Source organism: Periplaneta americana, chromosome 11 (genome assembly GCF_040183065.1).
Source record: "Periplaneta americana isolate PAMFEO1 chromosome 11, P.americana_PAMFEO1_priV1, whole genome shotgun sequence".
NCBI classification, from domain to species: domain Eukaryota; kingdom Metazoa; phylum Arthropoda; class Insecta; order Blattodea; family Blattidae; genus Periplaneta; species Periplaneta americana.
This window is the reverse complement of record NC_091127.1, coordinates 91,717,232-91,730,284: the sequence shown is the minus strand read 5'-3', so window position 1 is coordinate 91,730,284 and position 13,053 is coordinate 91,717,232.

Sequence of the window (13,053 nt, the reverse complement as noted above, 5' to 3'; positions counted from 1 at the left end):
TAATTTTCACAAAAATGTTACATCATCCTTTATCCACTAATTTCAGTTTATTAATAGTTTGGGTATGATGACGTGTTTACCATCTCATCTGCCCGATGAACTCACCAATTTATCTGAAACAGCCATTTATAGCCTCTACTACTTAAAAAGAAATGAATTTTCTTTAAAGTTATTAATGATTAAATAAATAACATAATATACAGGATGATTCAGGACCTCTGCACCTAACTCGGATGATAGTTCTTGCATGGAGGACTTTTTTTTTTTATAGAAAGTATGCATCCCGTTTAAAATGCATTGCTACGAACTTTGGTTTGAGTAGGACTGTTTACAATGTTTAACTGACCCACACCATCTTTTCCTCGCCCCTACTCGTACATCTGTGTACACTAAGCACACAACAAAAATGTTGAAACTGGCAGCTTTGTAATTCGTTTGTTATGATTGCATCATTCCCCACTTCTCGATGTGCTTCCTTGCCTGCTGTGTTTTGTTGCCAAGGTCATAGCTTGTGTTTGAGTTTAGTGTACAGTCTTAGAAAAAAGTTTTGTCGCACAGATACTTTGTAAGTCCCAGAAAGAAGACAGAGTGCATGATCAGAAAACGAGCTGTTCACAAGTGAAGGACTAGTTGCGGTAATAAAATTAGTATTGTTTCATTTTGTTGTATGTCTGATCATGCGCACTGCCTCCTTTCTGGGTCTTATGAAATATCTATGTGACAAAGCTTTTTTCTAAGACTGTACATACAGTGATTACCTGAGCAGCTGAATGCAGCAGATCTATCCTTCAGGACACACTGCTACTGTTCATGGAAAATGTACCTCTTGCGATATGGAGGGACATGTGGTTCAAGCATGATGGAGCGTATCTCAACAGTACCTATGGGGAGTGGTGAATAGGGGAACCATTGAATTCCGAGCATGATTGCCCAAGTTAACACACTTGATTTTTTCTTTGTGGACAAGTGAAGAGTGTGGTGTACATCACCCCACTTGACACCAGAGAAAAACTGGTTGTATGGATACACACTACCTTTAACCAACTTCACCAGAGAACCCCACATGTTGGAGAGAGTTCGACAGTCAATGTTACGACAGTTTCATGAATGCAAATGCAGTTCAGAGTGGACATTTTGAACACCTGTTATGTAGAAATGTAAAGTGTACATTAACATCTGTTATAAATTGTATGGAATTAAATTAAGTAATTCATTATGTCATAACCTAAGATCGTGTAGTCCACCACTATGGAGTGATGGTTAGCATGCCTGACCGTGAAACGAGCGGGCACGAGTTCAAATTCTGGTTGGGACAAGTTACCTGGTTGAGGCTTTTTTTCCGGGGTTTTATCTCAACCCTTTACAGTGAACATGTGTGGGAACACACACAACGCTATGGAACAACTGAAAGATGGCTGTTCGTGTTTGTTTCTTTCTGACATGCTGGTCAAGTTATGGATGTGATGCTATTTCTTTACATTCTCATTTTATCCTTCTCTGCCCCTACAGTAATATTGATACTAAGTAGGCCTACAATATTCTTATAACACATAGTATAGGGATATAATATAAATCTGAATTATGAATTTTGATTCAAATTGGCTTCAGATCATAGCCAATATATAGTGATGAAAGAATTCAACACTTCTAGACCTCTGAAGTTGATCGTAATGGCAATACAAGTGTGGGATAAACTATAATAAATCATGCACATCTTTTCTCTTCTCTGTTACTTGTTTGCTGATATCAGATGTATTACCTCCTTTCTTTTCCTTGCTTTCCTCATATGATACATCATTATGTTTGATTATCATTTTACATAGCTTATCTATTCTAGTTGATTCCATTTTATCACAGTAAAAATATATGTGAAATAGCCACAGAAAATTATGTGGAAATATTCCGTCAACAGTATTGATGCTGTCACATACTGGGAAGTAAGCCTAATACAATTACTGACTTACTTGATAGTTGATCTGAAAGTATCATTCATACACATGCAATTGCCAAAGAAAACAAAATTCAATTTTTCTGACTTACACTCATTGGCTTTAGAACAGTCCATATTATTATAAACATTAAAATATGCTCATTATGTTAATCTTTATAGAAAATAGTTTTTAGATATGTATTGTATATATTTCACATTTAAAAATAATTTTATATTACAAGTTTAGTTTTGATATTATAAATACAATAAAACGTAATATTTACATGGATGACATGCCTAGGCAAGTGTAAGTGCAACTATATTTCAACTTATATTTTTCAAGAAAATTTCATGGAGATGAGGGAGGAACAGAAGAAATTTTGTCTGCTATTAATGTTACAAAATAAAGTCCATATATTATTCCATATTATTTTAATGACAAGTAGGAGACTGAATTACAACTCATGTCAATTATCTTTTGACCTGGTCAGTAATAGATTAGTACTATAATGGTCATCATTATTGTGGTGTATGAAAAATGTATGTTTTTTGTGATATGCATATCCTCTATAGACTGATTAAAATTAAAACTAGGCAGAAATTTATCGTTTTTATTTGTGTGGTTTGTACACTGTTGTTTTGTTAAACATGAGCATGTTACCCAAAGATGTAAACATTTTTGTAGTCTGTTTTCACTAAATAAATGTTTCTGCTTTTTTTTTTTTCTTATCTACAAATTAATATATTTTCTGTGTTTCACTGTATTCATAGTGGTACAGTAGCAGCTCGTCGTAAAGAAAATAGGTGAAGTGCTGTTCACATACACAAATCCATGGACAGTTTTACCAATATAATGAGTAGGCCTACTATTCGTAAACTACGTACAATTCTAGTTCTAGGACACATGCAAACAGGAAAATAAATTTATTTCAGGACTCACCCAATTTCTTTCTTACCAAGTCAATCCTCCTATCTTTTAAAGCAGCAAACCTGTCGATGATGTCTTTATAAAATGTCTGAGTTTAACTGAGAGTGGGTAGTATAGCATTCCGGGTGAAATTTTCAATATTATAAAATAGAAAAGCTTCTTTCATCGGAAGGATTTTTAAAGTTATTTTATACAACTTCTCTATTTTCTTAACACTTTATAAAACAAAGAACAAAAACCCTGTAGGTCGTCCAGAATTTAAAACATTTTTTTATTCTCATATTTAAGTCTACAAAACGGCATTTATAATAAATTACAAACTGTATCATTTTCGGGATGCATATTTCGCACTCATTTTTCAACATTTTCTATGTACTGGTACCTAAGTATTTGTATAACAGCACTGTAATGATTAAACATACAATATACACTATGATGTAGGATTAATACACTATATACACTTATCACTAACATACTCTAAATAATTAAATAATAAGTTAATATATATGTACACACTATTAAACTACAAGTGTACATTTACGAGAGCATTAAACTTTCAAAATAAGAGCAGGAACAAAATTGGCAAGGTCATGAGCTCATAAGAAGAAATAATACATGCGGCGGAAAACAACTTTTAAACTTTGCTAATATATGTGGGGTGTATTCCTGAAAAAATAATATAGAGCCAGCTAATTTACTGCTGCAGGAGTGACTGCTTGGACACAAGGAATGAGGATACTATTCTCGAGTCAGGTAGTACATACTGTAAAATTTCACAGCCCTTAAACAATAGCCGACGGCCTTGGAGACCAACTTCAACCCTTCTCCAATTAGTACCGTCAGATCTGCAAACTGGTTACTTCACCTACAAGTCTGACAGCTGACCGCCGTAACTGAAAGACTCAGAAACCCACTTCACTCATACAATCTTTCATTAGTGCGTGACGTCACGTTACCATGGAAACCAAGTGATGTATGAGAATGGGAGCCCAAATAATTTCATCTCTACAGTATTGTAAGTTCCAATAGACACCGCTCGGCACTCGTAACAGTATTGGCATTATTATATTCAGCGGATGGTTACAGGTACTATTTATACACCTAAACATTGTTCATAACGACTGAAAAAAAAAAATCTTTTTTTTTTATTTTATAAATACGGGACTGGTAATAACTAGAATTAAATATTAATAAGAGACAAAATTGTGTTTTACACGTAAATAGGTGAAATAACACTTCACCTGAATAACCGCCCCTGTAGTGGTAGTGATTTAGTTTCCATTACATACTTCAGTGGTAGACATTTCTTGACTTGCGAGTCATGCCTTTATTACACAAGCAGGATGGAGAGGTAAGCCATGATCTCCCTCCCTCTAGCAATCACTTTTTCATTCAAAGTTAAACAGTTTAGCTGTTCTCCAACTCCTACCTTTCCCTTTGCTGTGTATTGTGGGCAGCATTTTATATGACGTAATCTTTTCCGACACTGGCATATTTCAATCTTGCTTAGCATTCTGAAGTCTCTTTATAGACATCCTTTTTATGTGTGTACTTATATATGCTTGCTTGCATACACGTTGCAGATATTTGTTGAATGGGTCATTCCATGTCAATTCATCCAAAAAATTCTAAAAATGTCACTCTATATCAGGGGTGGCTTTAGAGGCAGTGCCATCGTGCCGTGGCACTACCAGAATACAAGAGAAAAAAGGAAAATTCATATTTTCCGCGCAAAACCGAAGAGAAAGAAGTTACGCCTTGTGCTTGCAAACTCTCCCACTAATATCGTTGTCTCCAACCACGTTGTAACCAGTGTTTGCAGCATGGATCTGAGCCAGGCACTACATCCCATAAGAAATATAATGGGATGCGCGCGCAATTTTCGTCGTCTCCTGTCTATTTCAGCATCTAAAATGTGCCAGGCACAGTTTATCGCTTTCGTTTTTAAATGCTTGGGTAGCTGTATACAAACCCATTTACTATCTCACTCTTGTCTGTTCTCCCTCTTTGTCGTAATAAGTTTCTTAGAGGGGAGGATGCAAAAATAAGGTAATAAAATCCTTGCCGGTTTTTTAAATACTTCGTTTAAGAATGCTTTATTTCAGTATATTTCTAACTGTAGTGCGAAACTACAGGCCTAAACCTGTGAAGTGTTGTCGTGTTATGTAAGTTGTGAAGAAATTAATTCAGTTATCACTTTATTAAAATCTCCGCTTTCAATATTAACATATTTTGAAAACTAAATTCCTGTTAAATAATTTACTTACACGGGTTTAAGTATTCACCAAAAACAGCAACGTGCTAAAGTTAACAGATCTGGCAAATTCAACTTTGATGTTTATTAAGCCTATAAAAATGGTTATGTGGATGAGATATGGAGAAGTGTTCTTCTGATTCCCGTGTGTTCTCTACCGAGGTGAACGTACCTAGTCAAAAGGGGTCTTACAGATTTACTTCACTTAGGGTTAAGGGCAGTGGCGGCTCGTGGGTATTGAATTAAGGGGGGCTGCATACAAAAATAAACCAAGCAACTTACTTTATTTAAAGATTAGTTCCATGCGCCTTATCTTGTAAGTTGTGTTTAAATGAGACAGGCTCATGTTAGTAGATTTACTGGCATTTAAAAGAATCATGCGGACAAAATTCCGGGCGACGCTGATATAACCCCTGCAGTTGCGAGTGTCGTTAAATAAACCATAATTTAATTTTTTATATGCAGATTTGAAACTTAGAAATATCTAACTGGCGATGTTGTAGTTGGTTGTATATATATATATATATATATATATATATATATATATATATATATATATATATATATACATGATACATCAATAAATGAAAAAAATAACAGCCAGAAATTGAATTCAGGATCTTCAAGAGTACGCACCAGGGCGCTTGCCTCCTTTATTGTGATGTTAGATGTTTCAGATCCCATTATGGTTTGAAAACATTCTAGCAATGGCTCCATCTTCTCATGAACAACATTTACTGTTCTTATTTTAAATCCATCTTGTTGCCCCAGCTGATCGAATTGTCTTTGAAACACATTAATCTAATGCAGACTGTGTGGAGATCGAGAGAAGCAGGGATACTGGATAACTTATCAAAAAATATGCGAACCTTTGTATTTTGTTTAGCGGCTCTTTCCATTATGAGATTCAACTGATGGGCACTTAATTTCACATTTCTCCTGAATTGTTAAGGTACTGAACTGAATAGACTGTAAATATTGTACAGAATTAAACATTGTTGCACTTGTTATACTCACAACATTAAAGAAAATGTATTTAAAACTGACAAACTGCTGCAAATTTTGCAGCGCCTGGAAACTCTGGACTCATGGCAAGGGGCTAGCAGAGGGAGGGGTAAAACTAACGCGCAAAGCATCCGAGACGAGACTGGCAGCTCCAGGGGAGGAAGTGGCTTCACCCTATAGTCCTTGTCTCTGGTTTCGCTCTGGCAGCACCAGGGGAGGAAGTGACTTCACTAACGATTGCGTGCATTTCATTGAGAGCGAATTTTTTTTAATTCGAGCCTCTAAATAGAGACTGTATAATAAATGTATTTCACAACATAAAACGAGACAATAGCCACAAATATCTGGAGGTGCTGCAGCTCCGCAGCCCCTCTTCGAAAGCCGCCTCTGGTTAAGGGATAAACTAAAACACAAAGAATCAAAGGTTCGTATGAATAACGTCTTCACTTTGTTTGTGCTGGTTAAAGAGGATATTGAAATTCAGTTAAACTTACATTACAGACTCGCAATTGCAAAACACAACGAGCACGTTGAAGAAAACAGATATGTCCTAAATTTAATAATAAGTAGTGTAAAATATTAAACAGCAGTATGGCTTAGATTTAATATTAACAAGGTACGACAAATCCGACGACTTAGAATACAGGGGCGTGTTTCGTGAATTAATTCACATCAGTTCTGAGTTAGATAAAGACTTAAATAGTTAAAAGAGCACTTAATCAAGTCAACAGCATTTAAGGTACTTCTAAAATCATTCAAAACGAGTTGATTGATTACATGTTGAAAGTGTACCATGTACAAATAGAAAAGAACTAATGATTGTATTCTATTAGTACTAATGTACAAAAAGTGTCAAAAAAAAAAAAAAAAGATTACAGTCTATGTTTCTATCATTGTTTACCACATGACTGATGTTTCAACTCCTACTATTACGTTACGAGCCACCGGCGTAGCTCTGCCGGCTAAGGCGTTTACCTTCTGATCCGGAGTTGCTCTCGGGCGCAGGTTCGATTCCCGCTTGGACTGATTACTGGATGCGTTTTTTCCGAGGTTTTCCCTAATCCTATGGAAAATGTCAGGTAATCTATGGCGAATCCTTGGCCTCATCTCGCCAAGTATATCATTATCACCAATTCCATCGATGCTTAATAACTTCGTAGTTGATACAGCGTCGTTAAATAACCAAGTAAATAAGTAAGTAATGTTATATTATTGATGGAATGCTTGTCTGTTAACCGACAAGTGTGCATTTTTCCTGTAATATGTCTGGTTTATGTGTACAGTTGTATACATTTTGATGAGTTTAATAATAATAATAATAATAATAATAATAATAATAATATAATAATAATAATAGTAATGTCATTATTATTACTGTTTATTTTTATCCTTATATCTGGCACTAGGCATGAAATGTTTATGAACCGCCACTGCTCTACATCAGAAATTTTCATAAAAACGTGTTGAATTGTGCTACAAACGTATTTATGGATAGTCTTACAATTTGAATGGATTTTGCGGATTGGTTGCAGAGTAGTGACTATTGGCACTTACAGACTTCGAATTGAAAATTGTTACATGTTAACATATAAAATGTTCTGTACATTCTACAGTTTTTGAGCTCGACATTTGATCTTTTGAAATGAAACTGTAGATTGAGCGTCTTCTGAATTAAATATGTACTTTGCTATTTTGAGTTTGTGGTTTATGCAGTCAGCCTTTGTGCGTAAAATTTAATTACGAAAGTTCACAATTTTTTTTTTTTTCATATTGCCACACCTTCAAATACCATGAAACGTCTATGGAATAATTATGAACTCATAAGGTTTTAACAGGAAAAAAATTGTTTTGGAGAAACAATGGGTAGTATTGGAATGACATGTTTTCAGTAAAAGGGGAAAATGTTGGTTGCTATTGTCATAGTTTCATGTCTGTTGTCATTTTCTTGAGGTAAATTTGAAGGTCAGTGAAGTAGTTGGCAGGACAGCCACTTTCGCTCTGATATTTGTGAACAAGCCAAGCTGTTTGCAGGATTGCCAGTTTATTTCTTATATTGTTTAGAACCCAAGATGTCAGATGGTGGTGTAAATATATCAAGTGAAAATTTAATAAAACAGGTAAGCAGTGAGGGAAGTGAGACTGTGTGTGCGTGTATAGAATACCGCCACTGGTTTCTATGGCCAGAAAACATTCTTTTAGTGAAAAATGACATACTGTCACTGAAAAAATGTAATCCATAAAAAATTGTTTATATACAGTATTTCTTCACAGCAAAGAGTACTACCTGTGTTACATTAATAATGGAGATTTACGGCCAAAATTAAATGAAAATACGGTACCCCAAAAATGACCGAATAAAACAAAAAAGGCTCTTACGAGTTGAAACAGACGAAAAATGCAAAAAAAAAAAAAAAAAAGTCCTAACAAATATGTCCTAAAACACTCAAGTTTATTACATAACATAAATACTAAAGCAGCTATGTTTCTGATTTACTAGAAAAAAGATACAATTTCATCAAAATCCTAGCCCTAAACATAACACATTAGCAAAGGATAGAGCCTATATTTACCACAAAAATTTTACATTCCGACATACATATTGCTACAGCATTCACCAAACATTGTACTAAGAAAGAACCCATAACAAAAGAACAGAAACAGTATGAAAAAGAAATAAAAATGAAATTGAAGCAGTCTTTCAAAAATGCAAATGGTGTTAAAGAATTTAATGAAAAATTTATAATACAGGAATTAACAATTGCAATTAGATCCTTGAAAAGAAAGAAACAACCTTGAAAAGAAGATAAAATTTTACCAGAATTTATACAACATCTTGGACCACTTGCAATGAAAATCTGCTTACGATTATTTAATCAAATATGGGAAACTTCCATGTGGAAAAAAGCAATTTTAATACCTGTCATAAAACCAAAACAACTTCCACAAAATATTTCTAGCTATCACCCAATATCACCTCACTTGTGTTTTTGCAAAGACAATGGAGAAAATGGTATATGCAAGACTTATCTGGCATTTGGAAAATAAAAACCAAGATAAAAACTTGATAACATCAGCACAGGCAGGGTTCCGAGTTCATCATACTACTATACAACAGACACTTAAGCTAAGTCAAGATATAAAAGACAACATGGATAACAAAGAAACCACATTAGCTGTTTTTGTTGACTTCAAAGATGTTTATTGATCAGTTTGGAGAATAAAATTGCTTGAAAAATTAAATAAGATGTATATAGGTGATAAATTAAATAGATATACAACTTTATTAATAAAAAATTATATTGTACAAAGTATGGAGAAGCTATATCTATATTTCGATAGTCCAAAAAAGGTTTACCCCAGGGTTCATTGCTCAGTCCAACATTATTTAATCTAATGATTAATGACCTACCTTATGAATTGTCTAGTAAAAATAGATTTTTTAAATGTGCATTATATGCTCCTGATCTGATTATATGAATTTTAAGTCCCCATAATCAACAACACAAGCTAACAGAACATATGAATTATGTTCTGAAATTCTTATTTACTTGGTGCGAAAGTAATAAAATGTCTAATAATATCAATAAAACCTTCTATCAGACTTTCGCCTTATATCATAAATTGCCAAATTTTCAATTACTAATAGATGGACATAAAATCTCTCAACAGCAACATCCAAAATACTTAGGAGTATATTTTGATCAAAAACTTAATTGGGGAAAACATGTTAAAAATACAGTAGATAAATTTACTAAAGATTATTATTTTTTTGGTACTATGGAATATATCTGTTACGGTAACAATTAATATTAGAGGAGAAAAGTTCGCTCTGGCGCCGGGGATCGAACCCAGGTCCTTGGTTCTACATACCAAACGCTCTCACCATTGAGCTATGCCGAAGTCCAATACACAGTACCTGAACGAACTCCCCTCCTAATATTAATTGTTGCCATAACAGATATATTCTGTAGGATAAAAAAAATAATAATCTTTAGTAAATTCTTCTGGCAACAGTACATATTTCTGTACAGATTACTGTGGAATCCCGGCCACCAAGTCACTCAACCGAGTACACTCCTCGTCTAATGGCAGTTGACTTAATAAAATGTCAACATACATGCCCAACTTGGAGTTAGGCCACAAAGGGAAAAACACTGGAGGAGGGAGTTCGATCCGGTGCTGTGGATTGGACTTCGGCGTAGCTCAATCGTGAGAGCACTTGGTACATAGAACCAAGGATCCGGGTTCGATCCCCGGCACTGGAGCAAATTTTTCTCCTCTAATATTAATTGTTACCATAACAGATATATTCTGTAGGACCAAAAAAATAATAATAATCTTTAGTAAATTCTTCTAGCAACAGTGCATATTTCTGTACAGGTTACTGTGCACATTACTGTGGAATCCGGGCCACCAAGTCACTCAATCGAGTGCGTTCCTTGTATAATGGCAGTTGACTTAATAAAATGTCAACATACATGCCCAACTTTGAGTTAGGCCACAAAGGGAAAAACACTGGAGGAAGGGAGTTCGATCTGGTGCTGTGGATTGGATTTCAATGTAGCTCAATGGTGAGAGCACTTGGTATGTAGAACCAAGGACCCAGGTTCGATCCCGGTGCTGGATCGAATTTTTCTCCTCTAATATTAATAATGAACAGTAGATAAAGCCAATTCAAGATACAGTGTATTGAAAAGAACAAAGTGGAGATGTTCAAGATCAGTATTGAATACAACTTATAAAACATATAAAACCACAAATTCTTTATGGATGTAAAAACTTACTTACAGCATCAAGAAAAGTTATAGACAAATTAGAATTGATTATGAGATTAATCACTGGTGCAGTTAAATCTACCCCAATAACAGCAATGCAAATAATAACAAAGAACTATCCCATAAAAGAGGAGATACATAAAAGATCACTATTGTAATATGAAAGAATGATAAGTTTACCATATGACTCATACTGATCAAGCTATCAATTCAGATGCAGAAAACTGAAAACGCAAAATGGATTTTTACAGGCAATCCAGAAAGTAAGAGATATATTTAATTTTAATTTTAAGCCAGAAAAGTTCCTATTATCTAAATCACCATTACAGTATGACAATATAAATTATAATACATATTTAATTAAGAATTTGAAGAAGAAGAATCGTCTACACCTGAATTAAAACAGACTGCTCTTGAAACTAAAAATACATTCTACCCCAAAACATATTGGTTACACATTTATACTGATGGCTCCAAATACCAAAATGATGAACTAGCTGGGGCTGGAATATATTCCAAATTATTTAGTTTTTATTTGTCTACAGGGAGTCCTTCTACTCACTTTGATGGAGAAATTGCAGCAATCAACAGGGCATTAACACAACTTACTTATTAAATTAATACTAGTGGCTTTGCAGCAAATGCTGCAAACAAGTTCATTACATGTTCAAATATAATTTTTTCAGTTTTATTTTCAATGAAGAATTCCAGACATTTAGAAAGTTATTTCCTTCCATAATAATGAAACATACTCCCTCTGAATGGTGTTTTTTTTTTTTTTTTTTTGCAAGATACTTTTTCTTGAACCTAACCATCATCAGTTCTTGAGTTTCAGTGTGAAAACGCAAGTAACAATGTCAGGACAATCAGTGTGTTTTTCATATGGGAGTAAAACAGTAACTATTTCAGGTCACAGTGGATTGTAGGTGAGAGTTAAGAAAATATCAGGTTTGCCATGCTTTCCAACAATAGACATAGCATCTTGGCATAGCTACTGCATTTTTCGTGGACTACTTTGAAATATAGAGGACAGAATCACTTTTTCCTGCTAAGTGATCTTGCTGAGGTAAACAGGAGACTACAAAATCTTGTAGGCTTCTTATTTTATTAATGGTAATATCTTTTGGTTTTATTTAGGAATTGTCATTTTTGCGCTTCCTCCAGACAGTATTGGTCTACCAAATATTGCTGGATTAACTTGTGTGACTAATGAATGTATGTTAGCATATGTTGAATTAATGACGTGTAATAAAATTGGCCATCAGCTCATAATGAATTGTTAATGGCGGGAAATTAGAGACGTAAGTTATTTATGTATTTAATTTCATTCATTTAGTGTTCTGCCCAAGGGCAGGTCTTTCACTGCAAACCCAGCTTTCTCCAATTCCATATATTTTCAGCTGTTGTGAAGAATCTAATGCTGAGATGTGGGAAATGAGGCAAATGCTATATCAGAGTTATAGAATCTTAACTGCGCCCTAAATAAAATTGTTCATCGCAAATCATTAGCAGTTTCAATGTTTCATTCATTGCTGGTTGCGAGAAATAAACAAACTCATCATGGCAGCAGGAAGTGAAATGACGTGCTATTCTCCCTACAATAAAATGATATACTTGGTAACAATCACAAATCTAATTGATTAAACCAAAAGAATATGAAATTAATTTTGATGTACATAGTTTAAAAACGCAACTAAAATAGGAAGCATGACTCAATTAGGCCCACTAATGACTCTTCCATAAAACTGCGTTCCTACCAAGGAAAATTAAAGAATCATACATATAAATATCTACCATCATTAAATATATGAACAAACCCACACCGCTTGATTAGTAACTATAAAAAGATTTAATTTTTAATAAGCATAGGCGCCGACTTTTGAAAATCTTGGGTTATGTTCATCATGTTACACTTTAAAACTCATAATTACCCCCTATATAATTATAGTAAATGTAAATGCTACAAAATTAACTTAAAATACATGATCACTCACCTAAATAGGGAGAGACTGGAATCTGCTCCTCCTGACAGTTGTTTTGCTGATGAATTCGTTGATTAGAGGTTCCAGGTTCAGTTCCCTTGCGAGATCGGAATGGATGTTCAATAATGCTACATGATTTAACCGGTCTTGGTTCATAGTGGTTCTGGTGTAAGTTTTCA